At 40.4% G+C, this 24,349-nt stretch overlaps 1 protein-coding gene across 2 annotated transcripts in view; it reads left to right on the top strand.

Annotated features, from left to right (window-relative positions):
• Positions 1-24,349, top strand: part of LOC120732655 (mannosyl-oligosaccharide 1,2-alpha-mannosidase IA) — a 192,202-nt gene that overhangs the window by 39,744 nt on the left and 128,109 nt on the right. The window lies entirely within an intron of this gene.

The raw sequence follows: 24,349 nt of genomic DNA, 5'->3' as shown, positions 1-24,349 counted from the left end.
TCCTGCCGCACATCGGACCAGCCTCAGCCTGACCCTGGGGCAGTGCTCTGCCCCGCTGCGCCAAGTCTCTGCCGCTCTCTGTTGCTGTTCACCCATTAGCTTCAGTGGGCCAGCGGACCTCCCTCTCATCCAGCAGCATTAATGCCATAATGGGGGTCATGGTCGGGGGTAATTTTGTGAGTGTGGTGGCAGATTGTTTGTGTATAGAGAGAACATATGCGCAGGATAGAAACAGTTGCGTGTGTGCTCGCTATTGAAGTATAGAATGATTTTTGGATCATTGCTTGGGACAGTTAAGACATAATGGTGTTTAAATAGTGCAGAGTGACTACATGTCTTCTATGCTATCATCCTGCCATTGACTATGAAGTTTAACCAGCATTAGTCATTATAGCCAGAACAATATGGGCATTTAAGGCCATGTTTTTCTTCTTTTGCCTCCTTTTGTTAGCCAGACATTTTCACCTAATCTTATGCATTTTCAGTTTTATATTTCAATAATACATTGTGTTACTTTTTAAATTAACATGTTAAATTATCTATATAGACTGATCTTTATCACCAGCAGTGACTGCAGAGCCTATCCCATCTAGTCACCAGTGTGTCACAGCGACAGTAGTTGGTGACGATTGTCTTTACAATGTTTTTATGCGTAGAAATACATATCCAATAATGCAATTGTAATTACGCATGCACATTTTAAACCTTGAAGGACTTGAAGGGTTACTCTTGTGAGTATTGTAGGCCTTCATCTCAACTGAAGTTAAACAGTGAATAATATTTAAATGCGCACTAAATAATATGTCAAATCTAACAAATGTTAAGTGCATTTTTGTGGCTGACAGCTGAAGTACAGCTATTAGGCTACTTGTAGCCAGATTATTGCTGGGCTATAAATATTACAATGTATTTCATTAAGCTACTTATATTTATAGTTTTACTTGCAGGGTATGTGACTGAGAAAATCTGTCCGATCGTGGCAGTTCGTCTTGTAACCGGAAGGTTGCCGGTTCGAGACCGCACAGTCTCGGTCGTTGTGTTCTTGGGCAAGACACTTCACCTACCGCCTACTGGTGAGGGGCCGATGGCGCGATATGGCAGCCTGGCTTCTGTCAGTCTGCCCCAGGGCAGCTGTGGCTACAACTGTAGCTTGCCTCCACCAGTGTGTGAATGTGAGAGTGAATGAATAGTGGAATTGTAAAGCGCTTTGAGGGTCTCAAAAAGCGCTATATAAATGCAATCCATTATTATTATTATTATTATTATTATTATTATTGTTATTGTTCACAACACATTGCTGCAGGTATTTCATAATAAAATCCTGCTTAAGAAATTGGTTTGTTTCCACTTGAACCTCAGAGGGCCTTTACTTTTAAAATGGATATAAGAAGAAACAAGTTTGTTCTGCCATCTTAATGCAATAAAATTAAAAATGGCAAAATAGAGCTGAATAAACAAGGTTTTGTTCTAAAATATGACCTGACCAAGTCAAATCCAGGAAAGTAACCTGTTCCATTTCGCAGTTTAGGTAAATATGGGGCCTGGTTACTGTTGGACTGAATCTGGTCGGAGTAAAACTTTCCAACCAGTTGATCAGTGGCTCTGTGAGATCTACTGGATTATTATGTAATTTACACTGATTTGTTGTCTGCGTGAGATAGTAACTGCTGTATTTCCATAAACCTTTAAAGAATGAGCTCGCTGTGATGGTTAAAAGCACAAGTACAAGAGAAGTCATCTGAGGTGAAAAAAATGGGTGGTAACTTGAAGTAATTCACTGATTACATCAGCGATGTTTATAGTTTCTGCTGAGCTTTCCCTGAACGAGACACTGAATCTTAACGTGCTCCAAGGATACTTTCTTCTCTCTCCCTGCATCATCTGAACAAATCTGTGTGTAGTGAGTGACCCAAACATCGTTGCTTAGGAGACGCAAAAATAAAGGACACGAAAACAAATTGTAATCTCGTTCTTTTTTTCTTTCTGTCGATCACGCTGGAAAAACAGCCGCATACTTTTTAAATGTGGGAAGTGTCTGCTTTTAAAGCACCCTCCTGGCAGAGGATAGATATAGCTTTCCACTCTGCCACTCACTCTGTCACATGGCTGCCATTTCCTCCTCAGGGTCTCCTCTCTTGAGAGCTGGCCTGTCAGCCAGAGACGATGTGGGTTGGAGGTGTCAGATTTGACTGGGATGTGGAGCAGCTAGAGGAGGAGAGAGGTGCGAGGAAGAGTCACTGAGGTTACGTGCTAAAATGATTATGACTACCCTGCTGTAGCGTGAATGCAAAGCTGCTATGTGGGGAGTTCTTATTTTTGTGCAGTTGTGAATGAAATGTTTGTGTTAATGCAAGTACGTTGGCTTTTATAGTCAGCTGAGCATACTGTAGAAGTCTTTACCTGTTTAACCTTTGCTGCCTCCGAGCCCATGCGATGAACCATGAAGCTGTGAGGCAGTACATCTGAAGCATGATTATTATTGCCCTTGCACCGTGTATTGACCAGGAGAACACTACACAACTTCAGTCTTCTTCAGCTAAACCAAGTAGACCAAACACACACTTTTGCTCGCGCACGGTCTCCGCCCGATCCCATAAACAATCACGGCTCTGGCAGTCTATTTAGCTGATGGATTTGGTATTGACTTTATGGGCTCTTGCTCCATCTGCAAAGGGCTGACATGGTTGGTTCCCTGCGTTTGGATGGAGTAAGCTGAGGTGGATGAATTGACCTGCCTATCGATAACTCTTTCTTCTTGTCTGTGCGGGCGGATATTTTATTGCCGCAGGAGGACGGGATGGCGAGGTTAGAGAGGAGGGGGAACTAGCATGAAAATCTGGCCCGCATCAGCTGGATTAGTCTGAGCTGGGGAGGTTGATGAACAGACTTGAGCGGTTTTGGAAAATAAACTAGAAACAAATCACTCATCCCATTGGCTTGTTTTTCATATCTGACTTTATACAAAATGTCTGAAAATTCACATGGAAATGAGACGAGACGAGATTAAACTTTAACGGTCCCCTTGGCAATTTCAGTATTACTAAGTTATGCGTGAAAGTCTGTATATTTTCAGCCACTGCCTGTTGTTTTGCTGTCATCAATTAAAATGAGGATTTTTATGGTAACAATTTGAAATTTTAATGGCTGAATATTGGTTTCAGAGTTCGGTTTGTGCACGTCTGGCAGTCTTACCCCGCTCTGCTACAAAACAATGCTGACAGAATATCTTTTAGTTATTGGAAGTCATGCAGGACAGAAGCTGTATTGTTTTTCAACTGGTCCTTTTTATAAATTGTGCCACCTTTTCTATTTTTCATATCAGCTTTTTATAAAGAGAGAGAATTAGTTTTTTTTCCCCTCGGATTTGCTTACATTACTGTTACCTTTTTTTTTTTCAGCCAAGTTTTGCTAAAAACTTCACTCACTTTGTTTAAATACTTGCGTGCTAGCTAAGGTCAGCAGCCTAATATCAGGCATTGACTACGCATTTGTCTCAATTCTATTGTGCCCCCTTTATAAAGGTTATTGATGGCTGCAGAGTAAATAGCTGCAGCCTGCGAGTGAAACTGCCTCAGCTTTTGTTTTCTCATCTCACACAAACTCTTAATAGCCTAATTGGATCAATTAGAGCCCCTTATACAAAGGTGCTTGCTAACTCATGATTTAGCCAGCTTTCATTATCTTATTGGGGTTGTAAATGGGCTTAGTGCGACCGTGTGCACTTGTTGGGATTAGGTGCAACTTTTTTTTTTTTTTTTTTTTTTTAATCTTCCTTATCTTATTGACGTTTTAATTTTAAACCATCGACTCACACTTAAAGTTGAATGGGCAGGAAATGCTTAAATACACTGGTATGTTCTTTGTGCCATTTTGGGCACTCAACTTTTTAGCTGAATGCAAAGTGGTAGGAAATTCTAAACATGCAGTATGAATAACAGGTTTCTGCAAACAGTCATACAGTAAAATTACCCTGTGAGTTTTCACATACACGTGACTGGAATTTGAGTTTTGAGTAACCCCCCTACTAAGAGTCTGGCAAACAGCTCACCGCTTACATATATGAAAGAAGCTTTGACATACAGGCACGCGCATACATGCAGCACAAAAGAAATGGAGTGTGAAGCAATCTCCTCTGTACCATCCAGTGCAGAATGGGTTTCCACTGGTGTGTTTCATATTTTTCCGCTTGATGCTCAGCTCATTTTTGTGAGAAATGCAGTGGCAGAATTTAGAAGGCTGCGCTAGCTTCTTCTTTTTCTTTCCTTTTTAAAAGCAGGTAAAAATGTAAATTTACTCAGTTTGGGTGAATGTTAACGTGAAATGATTAGTTTTAAAGGAAACACTCTTACATATCATCCATATTTCTCCTTAGAATTTGTATATATTAACTTAAAATGAAAGATTACCAGATAACATCAGAACAGGCTGGTTAAAATGAACAGAGTAATCACGTTGTTATCGAACTCGGTTATATTATGTATGTTATGTGCTGCCACAGAGGTAAGCTGCAGAGGAATGATCTATATTATTCAGTGTGGTCAAAATCTGAGTAGAAGATTGGGCCGTCTACCCATCCAAAAATGCCTTAAATGTTACTGTGAGCGTTAGGCCACACAACAGAGCTCAAGTAAATGTTTGTTTTGTCATAACACTCCAAATCCGCTTCATCTTCATCATCAAACTCTCCTTAAAAAATTTAGTTTTGCTGTTTGCAAAAGTGCACATTTTTGTGCTTTCAGGAAAACAACAGCCACACGGTTTCAGCTTCAGGTGTTTTAGTGCCTTTCTTGATTGTTGTTTATTGAAAAGATATAAATCACCTTAGGCATCCTGATAAATAGTCCTCTGAACATGAATATGGTGCTTGGTAGCAGCAATTGTCGCATCTTGGAGTTATTTTTATAAAAGTGTTTGCTGGAATTTGCCAGATCTCTGATGACAGACCTGTCATAATCTTCCACACCCTCCCTGCTGTGAAGAAATCCTTGATATTGTCAGACACAGTTGGACAGCCTTCCTGATTCTAGTTTATGCATCAGTAAGAAACCGCACAAGCTGCCAGGCCCCTCGTGTCAATCGCATCTGCACTCGTCGACTGGCGTTTATCTGAATCTTTTATAGTGCATCCAACATTAAGCATTCACCAAAAAATGGTAAGTGCTGTAGCAGAGCGTTACGGCCTATGAGATGATGAAATATTTGTGACAGTTGTGAAGCGTGTTACACAAGCAGCTTCACCAGCCTCCCTACAATTACATGAACGTGTGTGTGTGTGTGTCAACAGGTTTGCAAGTTCCTTTAAGGCAAGATGAGGCCGGGGGGCAGGGGTACGAGCAAGGGAGGAAAAGGGTGCTTAATTCAGCTGAATCGGCCAGCAGTGTTATCTGTGCTGTAGAGACTCAATTTCTGTATCTTTTGAGTTGGTTTTAAAGGCTGGTGCGTCGGTGCACACGCAGCGTATTAGTAGGCCAAATGAGATTAGGCCAATTCAAAAAGAGCTCATTTATTGTCTGTAAACTCTCCCACCCCCACCCTCCACCCCCGCTCCTCGTAGCAATAGAGGCTTTTCATATCCATGTTTCGAGGAATTTAAAAAAAAAAAGGGCTGAGAATTAACACACTTCTTTTTTTTCGTTGTTGCGTGAACTCACTGGGATCTTCCCTCTCTCCACGCGTTCCCTTTGCAAGTGCTTCTGAAAATAGTGCTTGTGGACATCACAAAAGGGATGTAAAGCAGTGATGGGTAAAATCTTCTGTCACTGCTGGATAATGTATGCAAAGAGCCAGCACACATTTCATTTAACATTTCATTAAAATATTGCTAATATTAAAAAAAACAACTTTAAAATGAGTCATTTGGCCGCTTGTGTTCAACCTCATAGGTCCCTGATGAAACGCATGGCATTGAAATGGAGTTAAATAGCAGTGCAGACACATTGTGGGCAATTGTCTTGGGAATCTTTAGCAAAGTGCTTCCTCTTTTTTGAAGTTTTGGCTGTTGTTTTGTTCTTTTACAATATTGCATAGGACATAGCAGGCAAACCGCAGCAGGATTAGACAGTGATGTCAGAGCATTTGGTTATTTCCTGCATTCCCAATTATCCCCATACCTCTGTGGCTATTCGCTTTCCGTCTTCCGCTCCCTCTTTACACTCCAAATGTTGGCAGTTTGTCCACATCTGCTTCTGAGATTCTGAAATCTAAAAATCCCACATTGTTTACCTCCCGCCAAATCGGTCTCAGATGGACAGAATGAAAGAGAGAGGGAGAGTTTGTGAGGACACAGTTGTAGGCTACTAATAGTTTTAGTCTTACGGGGGCTCATGTGGCCCGTGGAGGCAGCGGCTTTGTGATGCAGAAATGGAAGTTCAGCCCTCTGCAGAGGTACGAGCGCCGTGACATTTTCACTAACAAGGGAGAACAGCCGAGTATGTGGGATAAGGGCGCTCATCCATGAATCGCGTCTCATCAGGTCCGTCTTCGGGCCCTGAAACAAACATCTAGCGTGTGCCAGAGACCGGGCGCTAAGCTTGATTTAATTCGTTTCCTTTTATACACATACGTGCTGTGTGTGTGTTTTTTACTGGATGCCTGTGTACACATTCATATGTCTTGTTAATGTTCACATGCTGCTTATATGCAATTACGCCTACTTGTTTTTGTGCAGCAGGGAAAATATATTTGACGCGTTGCATCTCTAAGTAAGTGACCATTAGTGCACTATGTGGGACTCAATGGAGCCTTTTAGAGCAGGAAAAACAGAAAATGCCTCCCGCCGCACGGCTCTTTGGTTATTTGCTTGTGATTTTGGACTATGTTGACTTTACAAACAACCCAGGTTGGCCCACGTATTTACTTGACGCTTCTCTGGACTGTGTATTCCTTGAACACAAACAGCTTTAATATGGGTCAAATGAGGACAGTGCCAAAGGCCAAGGAAACTGTGTCTCTGTGTATGTTTTGATAAAGCTGGAGAGTAAAAGGAAAGCCAAAGATGATGACTAAAACAGAAAGCTAATTTATTTAGTTCAGTTTTATTCATGTAATGCCAATTGACATCATCCGTCACATCGAGGTGTTTTTATAATCTAAGGTAACGACCATGATAGGGTTTTTCTGGACAAAGCTCCATCAGTCATGTGTCCCACCCTATGAGCCAGAACTTTGCAACAGTGAAAAGGAAAAACTCCCTTCATAGAGGAAGAGTCCTCTGGCAGACCCAGGCTCAGGGAGGGACGGCCATCTTCCAAGACTGGTTGGGGAGGGGGGGGGAAGAAAGCGTATAGGGAGACAGGACAGTAATTTGTTTCCTAATTATGTAAATGATGATTTTTGTAGCTGATTAAAAGTTTATGGAAATGCTGCTTATCAAATGTGCAGTCAAAGAATCTTTTAGCTGCATTTATTATTTAATTTCTAGAATAATAAAGCTCATCAAGTATAAAAACTCCCTAAACTGAAGAGGAGGGGATATGTTGTTTTTATATGTCATCGACTGCCTTAAAAAAGAGAGGACTCGTCTGAATCCACGTTGGCGTGATTTCACCACATCGTAGCTTTCATTGCAGCCAGGGTGAAATGATCAGTGATGTGCTGATCATCTGCAACAGCAAATCTGTGGCGCACCTCTGTATGAATTTGACCCATGATATTATGGAGTTTGAGCCATTCACTAGCTCAGTAATGCAGCTCTGCAGAAATGGAAAATTGCAGTTTTCAAGTGGCACTTGGGTTTTTTGAGTGTGAATAAAAATGCTAACCTGTGTTTTTTTTTTTCTTTCTTTTTTCTGTTTCCCAATTTGCTGCTGCCGTGATCGCTCCCTCTGCGTTCCCTTTTCAACAGGTAATGTGATTTTTTTTTTTCTTCTCCTTTTTGATCTTCTTCTCCTTCGTCTTCTCCTTCTTCTTCTTCTCCGCTCACTTTTCCCTCTCCATTTATCAGTCTTATCTGTGTTATTCTGCAGGATTCCAGCCTGCAAATAACAGTGTCAAAGACAGCCGTAATGGCAGTTATTTATTAGATGTGACCTCACCGTGGCTCGAAAAATACATATATTATCCCACATAATCTCCTGCTGGAGAGCCGCACTTAAATTGTCTCTTGTGTTAACAATGCACACGTACAAAAACAGGAAGAAAATTCATTTTTCTGTCTTTGGCGTGGCGTCTGGGTCAGGAAGGGGTTGAAACCAAAACAAAAATGTGACTCAGTGTCTCTTGAATGGTATGAGCTTTGCTGCAGTAGTTTTTAGAGCCTTATTGTGGCGTGATATTTTTGGAGTTGCCACTGTAAGAACAAAAATGGAAAAAAGAAAAACCCAGAACATTAAACTCTAGCAGAACCCAGCATTCGCTCTGAGTGTAAGAGGGCGAGATCTACATCTCAGTAAGGACAAATAACTTCACTTTAATCCCTCATGGCCCATCTGGTCTGTCTATCTGTGTGTGCGCACGCGTGTGCACGTACGAGGCTGTCACACTGCCCTCATTCACAACAGTCCATATTTCAAATCCTCTGGCGGCCCTTTGCGCCAGCTCGCTCCCGCTGCAGTGATGTTGTTTGATGTTTTCCTCTTTCCACTCTGCATCACTCCTCATGTGACATTTTATAAGGTTTGTCTAAAGCAAACAATATCGTAAACCGCCCTCTAGCGTTTATATTTTTTCCAGGTGACCCTGCGGTCCTGTTAACTTTCCTTTGCCATATTTATCTCCTTCCTCCTCCTCCTTTCTTTAACCACTCCCTTGCTCCGATTTAAAACGCGTACTTTTCCGTCGTACTCCATCGCAACTTCATAAATATTTCAAAATGTTTGCTATGTTTTTGTCTGCCTGTCCGGTGATGTTCCAAGCCATTGCTATTTGCAGCTGTCTTAAGGGTCGTGCCATGATGACAGTGAGGTAATACAATAACACATGTGTGCTAAGCAGCTGTGTTTCAGTGTGATTTGGTCTCTAAACAGCAGCTCATTTGCACAATCTCTGGACTCCTTTTAAAGGCAACTAAAGACATTTTACTGTAGGCGAGCATCTGGATAATATGTTTGCAGCAGGTCTGCTTTTGTTTATTTATTAAGCATACTAAACTTTGCTTCCCAATTTTATAGTCTAGTGCTGTACGCTTTATAATAGCCGTGCTTTCCTTTTCTTGCTCTGCAGTGACTGACTTTAACCAATTAACTATGTTTACAGTTTATTTAGAGGTTACATTTCTGTGCAGCTTAAGGCTTTTTTCAAGTGACTGTTTCGTTTTCTTGGCGAGTACCTCTCATATAGCCCTAAAATTTTCTGTTATCTGTATTTTTTTTTTTTCTCATCCTCTCATTTTTTTCATTATTGGATCCTGAGCACCCTCAGGAGACTGTTAATGCACTCCAAATGTCATAATGTGACAAACCCCGTTACCCAAAATGACTGTCTAGTGCCTAATGCATTATACAGAATATATGCGCTCTGGGATGTTGTGCTCATGTCTGAGAGTGTCTGCTTTGTCTGAACAAACAAACATCATCTGGACTGGGATCGTGTCCTTGCACCAAATGTGACTCTGGTAGCTTGTCTCTGCCTCGATGAAGTATTTAGATGGAGGGTCGAGATTATGAACTGATTAATTTGCAGGGGAAGATTTCGGAGGGGCCAAAGGAGAGGCGATGGCAGTGAGCTAAGCATCTGGGATTATCCAGACTTAATGGAGGGAATAAAGCAGTCTGTGGGTGGCAATCCGCTTTCCATCCGCGCAGATTTCAGTCACACTGACGTGTGATGTTGCGGTGCAGGAAACTCACAGGAGAGCAGGGGGGTGTCCACACCAGGCCAGTAGGTGGCAGTATCCTCAGTTTCGACTGTTTTTTATAAGCATTTACTTACAGAAACATTATAAATAAAAATAACAGAATAAAATGAAAGGAAAACTGGGTTTAACGTAGTCATTGTCCATGCAATTTCTGCGTTTACTCTAATACATGCACATTTTAAAATATAAACAATCACCACCCAGACAAGCTTTTTTACACACTTTTCGAAATAACAGCAATGGCAAACAGTAACAGAGATTTATTCTCTTGGACTAAAAATCTAGGATTGTTACTGAAAGCAACCCACAACCCACATCGTTTCAGTGGAAGACATAATTTAGGTGACACTTTACAGCGGTATGGGGAGCATTATTCATTGCCAGTGCAAGCCAATGCCAGTGAGACGGAAACACCCACACTTTTTTTTTTTAATGTGTATATATAACAGTTGGTGTGTGTATAAAAACAGAAACGGCAAGAGAAGTTAAAAACTGCAATAAAAAACAAAAAAACATGAAGTAGGTGTGTTTTTCTACCCTTTTTTTGTGCCTAAACCTTACAGAGTGAAAATAAGATATCAGCTAGTTAAAAGTAGTAAAGAGGGACCGTTAACACAGTGTGGCCAATATCACTGTGTCCTGTTCATCAAGGACACCTGGTGCTTAACTGGATGCATCTGACAAAACCTCATTTCGTGACACCCCGGAACGAGCACGGGTCCATCAGAAAAGTCGAGGTAAAGCACCATCAGTTATGAAGGAGTCTATGAGGTTATTTCTTACCAGAAAATTTCCAGAGGTTCACGAAATGTGCCATTATGGCTTGTTATGATGAAAGCGTCTGCCATCGTCTACTTATTTGATTAAAGTTGAATTATGTACGAATAAACAGTGCAAATTTGAATTACACGGTGGGGAAAAATGGTTATCCACTGTGAAGAGAAGAGAAATGTGCTTCAAGTAGGAGAGAATTAAAAAAAAAAACATAGCTATATGTGGTAAATTAAACGTTTTGTGAGAATTTTTTATTTGTAATTGAAAGGCCTGGCTTTGAATATAAACACTATTTATCTCTGTTATTATGTGTTTATGCAGCTATCAAATGTGGCTGGTTGGATGCCCGAAGCTCTTTTTAAATTAAGTTAAAAATTTCAAATCAGAGCGTGCGACTGATGGTATTCTTGGAGGACTGGAGCCAGTGTCCCAAAGTGAGATGACTCATGTTGTCTTCATTTGACCAAACTAATCTCAGCAGCCGCTAATGATTCACCACCATCGATCAAAGGAGCGACGGGGGCAGTCCCGTGTGTTGCGTTGTCTTTGAGCTCCGTGCTTGCAAGGTTGATTACCCAACAGGAAGGCTCCTTGATGAACGAACGCTCTCCAGATTGATGAGCGTTAATAAGCAAAAAAGAGACTGCTGACCTCATCCTCTGCAGATGTAACCCTATCACACTAAATGGATTTCTGATGGTTCAGATTGTTTCTTTAGAGCACTCCCTGCTGTGGTGTGTGTGTGTCTTTGGGGGAAAAAGATATGAACAGTGGGTGGGTGGTTTGTGTTAAGATGCCGGCATGTGTTTTTGAGATGCCCGTGGGTGGTTTAATTTGTATCTGTACTGGTGCGTGTGTGCACGTTTTCTTTTTTTCTCTTTATTTATGCTCATGTCACAGTGTGTGTACAGAAAATAAAAAAAAAAACTCAAGTGTGTTTCATGTGAATTGCAGCTCTCTGCAGCTGGCCCATGCGTACACACCCTAGGGCCAAAGAATTCAAACCAATCTAATGTTTTCATCCCAGGAGTCCTTGAAATCCACAGTGAATGCCCTTGAATGTCCACCATTGAAAGATTTATGATATTTGCTGTGCATTAATCTTCCTATAGATAGTGCTGAATGCCCCCCATGAGGCACAGCGAGGCATGCGTTTGACCGCTTTCCTGCTTGATAAAGCAGCCAACCACCCTTATGTGATCTCAGTTGTCTTCTTGTCACTCGTAAGGTGCTCTCACAATGTATCGTATGAAATGTCTTTGTTAAGATGATGGCAAACTCTCATCGATCTCGCCTTTTTTCCCTTTCCCCCTCAGAAGGTGCCCAACAGCTGGTTTGGTAGAAAGTCACGGACTAAATTTCCCAGGTGACTTTGTTTCCACAGAGCGACCTCTTCTGTCAGCATGGAGACACACTGCCTCGCTTTTCTTTGGTTTACTTGGTTCTGTGGTGAAATGTGTACACTTTAAAATGATCTGAAAAAGCAGGATATTATTTGAGTAGCTTTTATGACTCCCTCCAGTAGTAAGCAGCAATTTTCACCTTGGAAAAAAGCTCGAATCATTTCCAAAAGTTGACAGATGCTTCACTTATGACTCTGCCTTCAGTCACAGCTGTTATCCAAATGCTTTTCTCCAAAGGAGACACTTCACATAAATAAGTTCTTCACTAATCCTTCCAAAGGTTCTCCATATTATAATTACTCTATGTATCTGCGCTCCAAAGTGCAGACTTTCAACGAATTTCTTCTTTAACGAGTCTCCGTATTGTTCACATGAACAATGGGGGTACTTGGAGGATCATATCCCTCCGCCTTCGCCCTGCCTCCTCATCTCCCTCGTGGATCTGATAAGTCTTATCTCACCACTGCCCCTTCTGAAAGAATAGTGCTGCCTTTAGCTTCACAGTTCCTTTGCCTCAGATCCTTTCCTACGAAAAAAAAGGGGAAAAAAGAGATTTCCTTCTGGGAAGTCATACCTGCAGGAGAGTGGACTTGTAATGTGGAGCTATCCTCAACCATGGTTGATTAGCAGTACGAAGATCTAGTGTCATACATAATAAAATCTAAGTGTTATCTTGACGAGACGATTGGGGGGGGGATTCCCCTGTGGAGCATTTCCTTGCTGCCTCAGCAAAGGTGGAAAATAACAAGCCACAGCTGCTGTAGATAACTGCACCTGTGCAGAATTCACACTTTATTTTCCTGTGTTTTATCTACTCTGGGAGTTTTTTTTTTTTGTTTTTTTTTTGTAATTATTATGCTTATCAGGTTTATGGAGGAGGCACTGTATTCATCCCATCTCAGCTTGCATGAGCTTTTCTAATATATTCTGCTCTTTGGGCCTTTTGTGGCTCAGCAGGATGTCATTTCATAACAAAATGTGTGGTTTGATCACTCTAACACTAAATTGCTCCCTGTGGTTTGACCAATACTTAACTTGCTGCTATTATTGCATGCATGTCTAAAGCTCTAATTGCAAACAACGCTAATGCATTTTCTATTCTTTTTCTGTTCTACTTAAACAGCGCTGCTGAGATTTGCTGGTTTAATTTGTACTTTCACCCGTAAGACATGTCACATCCCCTGCTAATATGTTAAATCTCCACTTCTCAACCTCGATTATGTCAACGGGGCGTTTCCAGGTGGGAAACAAAACAGTGGAATGTGAAATGGAATTTGGGACTTAAGTTAAACTGAACCTAAACTAAGGTAAAGTCTGCTTAAACTTTTCTTCTTTGTTTGTCTCTGTATCTGAAGGGCCATCTTTAATATTGTTGACTCAAGAAACACTGAGACTGGTTGTGAGCACAGAAGCCCCGCCCACCTGGTGTTTAAACCTTCTGTTCCTGGGGGGCAGCCAATCAGATAAAGGCTTGCTTAAAAGTAGGGGAAACAGTGCTAAAGCTGCTTGTTTTAGACAGTGTATGATCTAAGGAGCTGAACCAAAGCACAATATCTACCAGAATAGGATGCAAACCTATATAAGCAGAAATAATTAAATGAACGTGTATCATTTAGATCTCATAACTCTTTGAATATTTATGAGATGTTTACCAAAAATACTTATATGTATGAGATGTCAAAACTCTGAAGTGTATATATACTAATTATTGTAGTGTTATTGGGGGAAAAAAAAAAAAACAGTGTGAAATTACAACACAAAGTCTCAAAGCTAGCTTCTGTTGTTGAACTCAGAAGGAGCGACTAGCTGTTTTCATGTTTTTGTAGACAAGGGCAAGACTTGACTCAGTGGTCGTCCTTGGGTTGATTGACAGAGGGAGTAACTGAAGCTTCGGGGTGAAGTCTGTGTTGTGCAGGTTAGGAACCAAGGAGCTCCAGTTAATAACGGGATTGGGTCTGCGGGTGGGCTGTGTAAGCACGCATGTGTGCTTGCATTGGCGAACATAACTCTCTGAAAAGGTGATTGAAGAAGCAAAGCGATGTGGCTCCTCGGTGTGTTTGTCATGAAGAAAGATGGGGAAGGCCAAGACATGTGTGCAGTGGTTTGCTGTGGAAGAATCAATGCAGCGATTGAATGACTTAGTGTCATCTCTGCCTATCCCTCTTGAGCTGTAATTGCGATGTTTCTACAGGTCATAAATTGCAGTTTCAGTGCTTCGGTGGCTAAGACTAGTGGGGCATGTCTGGTGTCGTGGAGCTGCAACTTTTTCAGGTTTAAATTAAATGCTTATCAGGTTTGATTAAAATGCTTTACTTTGTAACTGATTTGACTTTACTGATTTTCATATATGTATAGAGAGAGATAGAGATATAGATAGATTCTTAAACTCCTACTCATGCTGTGAGCTGCTCTGGATGAACTCATCATGTACTCATTCCAGTACATGATGATCTTGCATTATAAACTCTTGTTTTGACGCATACCTAATTCACACCTTAATGCCATAAGATGCTTAAAAGATTATTTCTTATGATTATATATAATCCATATTATTACATCATAAAGTTACCAGTGTGAATACATTTGAAATGAAAACCATTAAACCATTAACTAATTTTCTTCTTTCTTTTTTTTAATTGGAAAAGATTTTCCAGTTTACATATTTTCCTCCATTGTCATACACTTGGGGTCTATATGATTTTAAGTAATGTGGCCCAATATATTCCCTTTGCTATGACTGAAATACTATGACTGAAATATTTTTCATTAATGGTTCTTGAGTTTTTTTATAACTGTGAAAACTTTTTCCTCACTATTTCTGAAGTTAGCAGGGAGCAGGGAGCAAGGAGCTCCGTCACTACAAGCCTCTTATCTCTAGTACATTTGTTTGTGTGCAATATGCAGTCCTTAAAGAAACACCAGCTAAGAAGTGTCAGCAGCACAGCCTCCAGAGTCCTGGATAAAGGAGATATGTGCAGTATCTTGTGCTCTCATACACACAGGATGATGGTGGAAGTCAGAAAAGCATGCAGCAGCTGCACGCTGGTGTGTAAGAAAAGTCAGAGTTTTGATTTATTTTTGTGTGTTTTTCTTTTTTCAATCCCGCCCCATCCTGCAGCACACTGACGTTGAAGTCAACATACTCTAGCTTCACTTTGTTCAGTCATCTACATGAGCATCAGCGAGCCAGAGGTTCCTTACTTTGTCCCGTCACTACTGCTTGTTTTGTATTTTGTCTGCGGGGTATTTAAATCAGTCTGTGTCTGCTCTCTGCGAGAGACTGCATATGTATTAGTGGGGCAGCTTAAAAAGAAGCCCTCCCCTACCTGAACGCTGTGCCTTTCTGCTCACAGAGTCCCTCGTCTCATCCTGCGTACAGTGTATTCTTCAACTCCTCTCTCTCCTCTTGTGTGTGATCGGTATTCAGCAGTTAGAGGGGAAAGTGTCACAGGTTTCCCCAGAGCTTGGTGTGGTTACAAACACAGCACAAGTGACTCATTTCCCCTGATTTTCCCTGTGGACATTTTGACCATGTCACAACCTTCCTGCAAAAATAATTTACATATAAATGTTTCGGAGAATTTTTGCAATTGTGCGCACACACACATGAAAGTTTATGTGAGCCTAACTGTAACATCTGCCCTGTTCTTCAATCTGATATCATAACATGTTAACCCTTTAGAGCCGATCGGAGCGGGCACGCTCTGTTTTGCGTAACTATTTTTAAATCCCAGTAGCACTGCAACCACGTAAGCTAGCGCAAAAATTTTTTTTGAATATGAAACCGGAGGAGTTGTACTTACATCTTATGCCATCAGCTTGTCCTAGGTCACGGTTTCCTTCCACATAAAGCTTTGCAAAAACTGCATAAAAAGCGCTTGCAGGAACAAAAACATAATATTCCAGAAACACGCTTTCCCGATCCGATCAGCTGTTCATAACACTTCCTACGTTGGAATAGACGTCAGCGCGAACTTTTGCATTTCCGCCATTACCTGCCCGAAACCGGAAGTGACGTCATTTTCGCGGAAATGTAGTCTTTTTTACTATCAGGGCCTCAGGGCCTATACTCGTCTTTTTAAAAGTTATCTTTGACTTTATGACTTTCTGTGTCGTTTCTGGGATGCTTAGGACTCATATTGCACTGCTGGAAATAGTTTATTTTGATGCATATGCTGCTTTTTTGCAAATTTGCAGTATAATATTTATTTTCGTTTTTCCTGCAGTGTATAAAAATTGGTGTATTTCAAAAATAAAACTATGAAGACACTCAAAATAAATTTCCTGTGGTGGGAAACTATTTTGTGCAACTTTTCTGTATTTACAGTTTTGAGGGATAAGCCTCTTAAATTTCTCTAACTACAAATATATGTTAAAAAAGCAAAAACGATTTTCAATTTTTTTTGTAGTTTATCGCACTTTTTTGCAATTTATGTAATTACTATGCACTTAATGAATACATATTATTAAAATCTGGGCTGTAATGGTTGTATTGATGTATAGCAACTTGAAATGCTCCCAAAAATGGCTCCACAGCATGTAAAAATATAATATAAGCTCTGGCGGACTTGGTTCTATGGTAGGTCTTAAAGGGTTAATGACCTGATTTTTTTTTTAAAAAGAAAGAAAAAAGAATACCATTACACTAAATTGCCATTCTGATCCCATTTATTTTGGGTTTATGGAGTGAAATTGTAATTAAAGAACACAAGAGGGCTATCCCACAATGCTGACTGCTGGTTGATCGAGTCACATGAATCCTGCCATGTGACACAAGCTGCAGCTTAAACCACGTCTTTAAATTTGTTCATTATTGTGAGTCATGTTGTCCTATTGGATTATTTTATGTAACATGGACAATGACAGTTACGTATTCTCTCTAATGGTAAAACCAAGGCTGCTAAATGTACACATTTGTGACGTAAGTTTTAATGAGTCCTTTCTTAAGAATAGCGGAAATGCAAGTGGATAATGACTTTGCATTAAATGTTCAAATAATAAGAGTCATGAGTAAAAATGGGGGTTTAAGATGCTTTTTAAAGACAAATTTGTCCTCTTGTGGATGTGTCCGTGTATTAAAGACACAGATGTGCATTTTTAGAAAATGTCATTCTTGGAACACAAATCCTTCTTGTTCTAAAGTATCACAATTTAACCTCTCACCTCTTCCTCTCCTGATTAGTCCCCCGATTTCATCACACAGTTTCTTCAAAGATGGCCGGTCCTTGTCGGGAGTGTATAACCCTCTTGTTCCTCTTGACTTTGAATTAAGTTGGACTGACTCTGATAATCAGAGGACAATCTGATTTTTCTTGCTGGGCTGATACTAAACCTACAGCCATCACATTTACATTTACATTACATTACCGAATATTTATTCATAGCGTACTGTCACTGTGGGCCCTGAGTGGAATGATAGATGAGCTAATGCATTTTACTGAAAGATGGATGGAGGAGCAGAATCAATGGGATCTTGAGCCTTTTTACTTTGGTCTCCATGGTAATATATTTTCTCTTTTTTATTGTTTTTGCATCCCGAGCTTCCTTCTTAGCCCAAAGTTGAGGAACTATGGAGAAAAATAATCACTTTCCTTGCCTTTGATTTTTATGATTGACATAAATCCTCGCATACTGGCACACTGGGCATACTTACTGCATATTTGACGAGGATGATCTGTGTCAGTCAGAGCGTCCATGTCCTGTTAGATGAGTAAAGGGCAGCAGCAGGCATGTGTGGGCTTATTGCTCAGACAGGCGTTATGTTCTTTGCTGTTTCCTCCCATCAACTCACTGATATGGACTGGGCTAAAAGGGACACAAGCTGTGTTTCCAGGAATCAAGGAAGAGCACAAGTCCTAAGAGGCAAGTAAGACACCAGGAACTGAAGTCCAAGAGGAAGAATCAGGGGTAGATTTGTAATGATGGAGTGGATTTTTTTTCTTTGGTTAAAAAAAAACAAACAAAGAAGAAGAAAAAGCAAAGTATTTTCAAAATTACATCCAGGAACAGATGGTCCCTTTCTTCTATTCATGTCCATTTTTTTTTTTTTTAACTTCATTTGAGAACCATTAATCTTATAATGAGTTTAAAAACCAATGCATTTATTTTCAATGCAATTTAAGCTATAACAGTGACATAGATTTATTGTGGTCTTCATAAATTAGCTGTTCTCTGGGAAGGACATGCAGACATGAAAATGAGATTAAGGCTGGGATTCTGTCAAATAGAAATAAAAGTTGGAGGATAGATGTCCACATAAAGCATCGTGTTTACCCTCTGACTAAATTGACCTCACTTGAGACCAAAAGCTGTCCCCATCTCTGTAATCTGCTCCGTTTTAAACTAATCGGAAAACCACTTCTCAAAGTATCAAATATACTGCAAAAATTAGACATTATTTTGAAAACCAGTCCTTGCAAACGGGAATATGAATCTGTGTAAAAACGGCATTTTTGCAACTACCGTGGGGCATCCTGTAAAAATAATTTCCATTAAAAACAGAAGTTTGAATATAAAGTGAATAAACAGAAAAATCCAGGCACCACTTATTGTTTCTTCCTCCTCAGTTTAGTTTTTGCTGTTCAAGGAGAAAGGATCCCCCCCCCCCCCCCCCCCCCTCCCTTTTAACAACCAGGAAAGCCACTCAGGATTTTTCGCCGCTTGTCAGTTTATGTTCGCTCTCCAGGCCATGTAAAGTGGCTTAGGTGACCCTACTGTGATAGAGGTCTTTTTATGCTTTAAGAAATCCTCTCCCTGTAGCCTTTACCAGCCTTAAAGGCTTCACTTACACTCAAAAATACACGTGCTTGCACATATACATTCCACACTTATTAGGTATCAAGTCAAGCTGTTATAGGGCACAGCTGTGACCATCCTAAGCAGTAAATCTGAATTGTGTTGCTGATGCGCACATTTGTTTTATGGCTCCTCTGGGACCGTGGAGGGGTGCAGTTTCTGGTCTCTGGATGGTCTGTTTCTAATCCGCCTCAAGATCAGAGTGGAGGTGTATATGCTTTTATAGGTCATGCATTGCCGACATTGTTACCCCCTCTGTTTAGCAGGTGTAAATACAGCCCATATGCTACATAAATCTTTATATGCTTACACTACATGTATTGGCACGACATACAATCCAATATCCTATACAATTATCACTATTATACTTTCTCTGCAACTTCAGGCATCCATTTAAAAAAATGTTTCAACATTGATTATTTTTAGAAATCTAAAGGTTGTGTGAGGTAAGTTCTGTCTTCTTCCAATATTTTCCCTTGCAGCTGCACTTTTATACACACCGCAGCAAATTAACCATGCTTTTATTCTATCGAATACGCCTTTCATTGACTTCTCCTACTCTTTAACAGACCAAGGTCCCCAAAGGCACGTTTTAAACTCGCCTTTCCAACAGTTTCGCTCCTCCTTCCCCTAAATTACACAGGAAGTGCCCAGGAAGCAGGCAGGTGAGACGCCCTCCCCGTTGGCGCAAAGCTTCCTGTCTCTTACATGCTGTTTGGCAGTACATCTCTTTCTGACTCCTTTATCGCCGTCACATTAAATCGCTGCTGAATCAAACACTGTTGTCTTAGCGGGCCATCTTTTTTTATTTTACCGGAGAATTTACAACACTAGCTTTATCCATCAGTGCAAGCAGTTCATTTTAACATGTGGTTTATTGATTCTGCACCTGCTTACAGGGCAGCTCGGCGGCTCTATTTCATTGTTTCGTTTTCCAACATTTGAAACTTCTCTATCCATGCAGGTGTAGGTAATTCAATTGGACTTGGTTTCCGCCTGCTTACTCAAACACCTGCTCACGCGTTAGGGAAATTAGCACCACAATCGTAAAACTGAATTGGCCACTCAATTGACAGTGTGATCTGTGGAGAGCTCGCATGTGGGTGAGAGTGTGTACAGCCTTGGCTGTACTGCGCGTGTGCATGTGTTAAGCACTCTGCAACTCCTTAGCTGAGTTATTGCACATTAATTGAACCAAAAATGATTTGAAATTAATGTTTTCTTAGAATACTTTTTTCTTCTTATATCCATATTTCAGTGTACTTTCCTTAATTTGGCAATTTCTTTTCTCTTTTTTCACTCCTGTGGCCTTAATGCCTCAACTATTTGTATTACTGCTGGTTAGTTGTTTCAGAGACCATTTTAAGCTCCATATTAGTCACATAATCATGCCACACATCAGCTTTCAGCAGGACTTGGGTTGTGCATAGATTATGAGCAGCTAAATATTCAGTAAACAAAACTATTTCTGGGATTTGGATGATTTCCAGGTGGCTTTTGTTCACAAACATCAGCTTTTTGCCTATTGTAGCCTTTTCTAATCTCTCTATAAAGAAGTTATGCATAAAAGAAAAGTTTAGACAAATAAAAGCAGACAGCTTCTTGCTAGAAAAGGAATAGACATTTGGAGCTTTTCTAACTGTGATAAACACTTTTAAGTTTGGATTCATGAAGTATTCATATTCAAAGTGACTCGGATCCCAGTGGTTTTCTGTTCCTCTCCCTGACTGTCTACTACTTCTCTTATTTCCTCTTTTGTCCTATTTCTATTAGTGTCTGTCCTCTGCGCTCTCCTCCAGTTTCCCTTGATATACACGTCTTTATCCCCTACTCAGCCTTTCCCTTCCTCTTTTCTTTTTCTTTCTTGTCTTTCTTTTGTCCCAGAGAGTAGGTGATCCTTTGCTTATAGAAGAGAAAAAAAAAAAAGCATCAACGATTAGTCATGAGCATCAATAATTGTGCTGTTACATTTTCCTCCTCATGGACACTTTGGGGAAAAATGGGCGAAGGATGACTTCGCACCGTGACAGGGAGGCCGGGATGGGCTTGTTTCAGACCTTTGTCAGTAAGATCAATGTTAACTTCATTTTCCCTCTCTAACAAAAAAGACCTGATGGGGAATCTTGATTCTCTGACTTAAAAGAAGGGAGGGGAGAAGAAAAGGAGCAGCTTCAGCTGGAGGTTAAAACTGGCTTCAGATGTTGCTGTTATGAGTCTTTTTACTGTCTGAAAAAAGTTTTGGGTGGAAATAAGATTAAGCCTTTCTTATGCTAGTTCCAGGACGCTGCAGTGCAGACTATAGGATAATTACTATACATGTGTAGTAAACTAAATTGCAAGAAATTTAGTAACATAGATTAACAGCAGTGAATGAGGTCATTTTTTAAGTTCTCTTTGTGTTGCCTGCAAGTCTAAACTAATGCTGCACTAGGGAAAACACAGAAAAAATACAGTCTGCTCTATTTGCAATGCAATGGGGTCAAGTTGGCAATTAAATGGACTGCAGTGGTGATTATATACTGATTAACTGTTGTAAATTGGTCATACTCACAAAACTGCTGCTGTCTTTTGTATATTTGTTGCTGTGCGCATACAGGAATTCACATAAACTTATATAAAGTCCAGCTAGAATCTTATAGAAAATTCCTCCAAAGATAGCTGTAATTACTGAAGAATGGCAATTTAATGCAAAGTGAAGTAAAGATAAAAAGATCAAAGCCAGAAAGTAATCAACCTAAATTATTTCCATTTATTTTTCTTTCAATAGATTTTCACTGTGAAAACTAGGACTTTGTCATAAGTTCTATCCATATGTCTTGATGCAGGCTTCATCATCCAGGTAAAGAAGTTCCAGAATAGGAATAGGGATTAAATCGATTTCAGCTTGAATAAAGGGATATCAATTCATTAAATCCTGTATTTTAAATCAGAATCAGAAATACTTTATTAATCCTGGGTTACAGCAGGCAGCATGCTGGTTGGCACATGCGCACTCACAAAGGAACCCAAAGAAATATAAATGTGTTTTGTCATAAACCCCAGACTCTCAGGTTAAAGCTTTCATTTCAACAACCACCAAACAGCTAAAAGAGCAAATGAGCAGGTAAACAGATTCCACACAAAGATGTAAACACAAAGTGTGGACCCAACGCATCAGAATCAGTGAGATGTCGGCTTTCTCACCCGTACCCGGACACGCCTTCGTGGCTGAAAGAAGACACTCACAGATTCTGATGCTGCAGGTTTTGTCACTCTCTGACCAAAATACGCTTCACATTTGATAAATATTGTCAATAATTCCCTCTTACCTTTGGCATTTTGTTTCCACCACGATAAAAATAGTTTTTTTTTTTCTTTCATAAATTACCTCCAACAAAGCCTAATTTCTGCTCTTCAACACCGAAGAAATTTGAACTTTTTAAAATGATACCATATTGCAAAACACTGCTCTGCTTCACCTCAGCAGCATATCGATTTGGTTGAATCGATTTTAGAAATCAGTGAGTATACCCAGCCCAATTCCAGACCATTGATTTGATTCATCTGGATGTTTTTAGCAGGAGAAATGTTTTGTCGCTCATCAAAGTGATTTCTTCAGTCTCAGCTGCTGAAACGAGCACCGTTGACTAGCACTAAGAATTTCTAGGCATATCCATTTGGTGGAGGGCGTCTGTGTTGATGCCCTTAGGTTCTCATCTATTGTTTTTTGCAGCTGATGTCGATCTGTTTGCTTCATCAGGTGGTGGCGTCCCGCTCGCACTGGAGTGGTTTGCAACAGTCTGTAGCAGTCAGAATGAGAATTGAGAACTCTGAGGCCGAGGTCACGATTCTCAGCCGGAAAAGGAGCGAGTGCCCACTCCCAGTCGGTAGAGTCGATGGTAGAGGATTGATTTTTGCAGTGTTCCGTAGATGAAAAAATAAGCTTGGATGAGCTTCGAGATCGGTGATTCAAATTTCAAATGCTTGTCCAAAATAATACCAAGGTTCTTAGAAGAAGATTCGATTTTTCCAGCGAGGGGATAATGATTGACCTCCTTAGAAAAGTTTTAGGGCTGAACACAAGAACATTAGTTGTGCCATTAGCATATGAATACTGGTTGGTTTGTGTGGCTCTTGAAAAAATGTAAGAAGAGGTAAGGTAGCAGAATCCAAACAAACAGAATTTAGGCATACAGGGATGACTGAAGGGCCACAGGCGGTGGCGTAACTTGGGTTAGCAATAAGCTGTTTTGTCATTGTGCAACATCGAAGTGTTGCTTACAAAGAAAAACATTGGTCAAGATCTGTTTCCTGTAATACATTTTTTTTAGGAGGATGGGGTCCAGCGGTGAAAGTGAATAGTTAGAGAAAACTGTAAAATTTATATGTTGTTGCAAAAGAGGCAATAGAGGTTTAAAACTTTTCACAAAAACCTGCGCTAGTCCTTCAGGCTAAGACCACATATTGACCAGCTCTGGATCGTGCCTGGATTTTTACTTCTGATCGATGTTTTGTGGTTTTATAAAAAAGAAAAAAGGAGAAAAGAAATCAGTTTATCAGTTTGGAGCAGTGTATTCAGTAGGTTTGGATTCAGCAATTGATCAACGTGACTGCTGCGGGATCACAGGAATATTTTTGAATTCTGCTGAGCACTGAGAGTATCTGTGTGTGTGTGTGTGTGTGTGTATTAATGGCTTGCTTTGTCATCGTATTTGTTTTTGCCATCCTGCTGTCAGTTTTAGACTGATTTTAAGACTAGACGTAAGGACATTTTTATTGTTTATATCTTCCACCATTCCTGCTCGTAGTCGGATAATTCCAATCCTCATGTATCATTTCTGTCACATACAGTCTCTGCATGAGACGAGAGACATGACAGACTACATATTTATCACGCTCTTATTTACAATCTCTGATAAACTGTGCTGCTTTAGCGTCGGCTACCTGCAGGTTTCAGCGCCTCACCCAGCCTGTGAGTAAATAACGTGAGTGAAGACGCAGACACCTGCCCCGAACCGCTGCTGAGTTGATTAATAACAAAGGCTCCCCCCGCCTTTCTGTCAATGGATTTTCTTCTTACATTTCCAGTCAGAATTGTTCTTTCTTTCCCTTCCTTTTTCTCCCTGTGTTTCCTTCTTTTAGGACACACACATGCAGGGAGGCATTCCCACATACAAACACATAGATACACACTAAAGTAATAAATAAAAGCCCCAGGGTATGATTACAAAAGAAGGAGAGAGGAAAAAGGGGTGTAATATGAGCCTTTCTGGGACTTATCAGCATTTTGCAGAGACACAGACACCAGAGAGACAAAAAAAGCATTTGAATACCAGCACAATGTGCAGGGCTGCATGCACTTGCCGCATATCAGAATCAACAGTATCTAATGACAAAAGAAGCTAGTTGGTGCTGAAAAGTGTCTCACTGAGCACAGTACTCTCAAGGCTTAAATGGCCATAAAAAAGTCCAGAGTGAAGTCACTCACACAAACGACAGTTGGACAAATATTAGCAAAACAAATCAAAATTTATTCTGTTTTTCTAATACTGTATCACTTCCCAAGCCCATCAGTCAAACCAAAATGGGAGACAGAGCTGAGGTA

This window comes from Simochromis diagramma, unplaced genomic scaffold (assembly GCF_900408965.1).
Source record: "Simochromis diagramma unplaced genomic scaffold, fSimDia1.1 OVJJ01000361.1, whole genome shotgun sequence".
NCBI lineage: Eukaryota > Metazoa > Chordata > Actinopteri > Cichliformes > Cichlidae > Simochromis > Simochromis diagramma.
Note: the sequence above shows the minus strand (reverse complement) of the source record. Positions and strands in the feature narration are given on the sequence as shown.